The sequence below is a fragment of the Eublepharis macularius genome, chromosome 5 (genome assembly GCF_028583425.1).
Source record: "Eublepharis macularius isolate TG4126 chromosome 5, MPM_Emac_v1.0, whole genome shotgun sequence".
Lineage (NCBI taxonomy): Eukaryota > Metazoa > Chordata > Lepidosauria > Squamata > Eublepharidae > Eublepharis > Eublepharis macularius.
Genome location: NC_072794.1, coordinates 30,848,786 through 30,849,632, shown reverse-complemented (window position 1 = coordinate 30,849,632; position 847 = coordinate 30,848,786).

The window sequence follows — 847 nt, the reverse complement described above, 5'->3', positions numbered from 1 at the left end:
AAGCAACAATGCAGGTGTGTGCCCACAAGCAAAAGAAAATGTACAGGTATGTTTCAGAAGTACGCTTTGTGGTTGTGAAATACAATCACACACCACTGTGTCTTTCCAAAAGTTCCTTTTAAAATGCCTTGTGGGAAAGTTCATGAAGGAAAAGCATCCCTTCCTTGTCACTTGTTCCCAGCACCTGGCTTTCACACAGGTAGACATCTTCTGTCTCTGGAAGCTTAATTTAGCTTTTACAGCTCTTGAAGCTGTAGTTAGCTATACTCCAGGAATATGCTTTACATATCTGAAGAAGGAAGCAGCTCGAAGGCATGAACAATATTCTGTGGTGTTTTCGGTAGGGTGTTGCGTTAACCTGGTTTCGTGCCCAGGATATTCAGCGTGGGCAAATGCGGCTGTTTGCCACTTTCTGCGCCCTTTCAGAAGCTGGATTAGAATTTGTGAAGCGTTGCCGCCGCTCCGCCAATTGAGAAGCCCGCAGCGCCACCCAATGAACAGCGAATCGCCCGCCCACCGAACGCTCACGGCCCACGGAATTGGCCCGCCTCCCGAGCTTCCCTTCTGCCCGTCATGGGGCTACAGTCACGCCACGCTCTCCTCCACGCTCATTAGCGCCTGGGCCGGCCCCCTGATTGGCGGGAGGCAGCGAGGGAAGGGGCGTGGCTTAAGATGGACTGAAACGAATACGGCGTGCGGGATATGAGCCGCTTCGGAACTGGGGGAAGAGCCCGGCTCGAATGGGGGCGGGGATTCCTATGCTCAGTCGCTACTGGTTGGCGAGGGGGCTTGGGGCGTGGCCTCATGATGTCGGGGGTGGGACCTTTCCGCTGTTCCTATAGTCCAC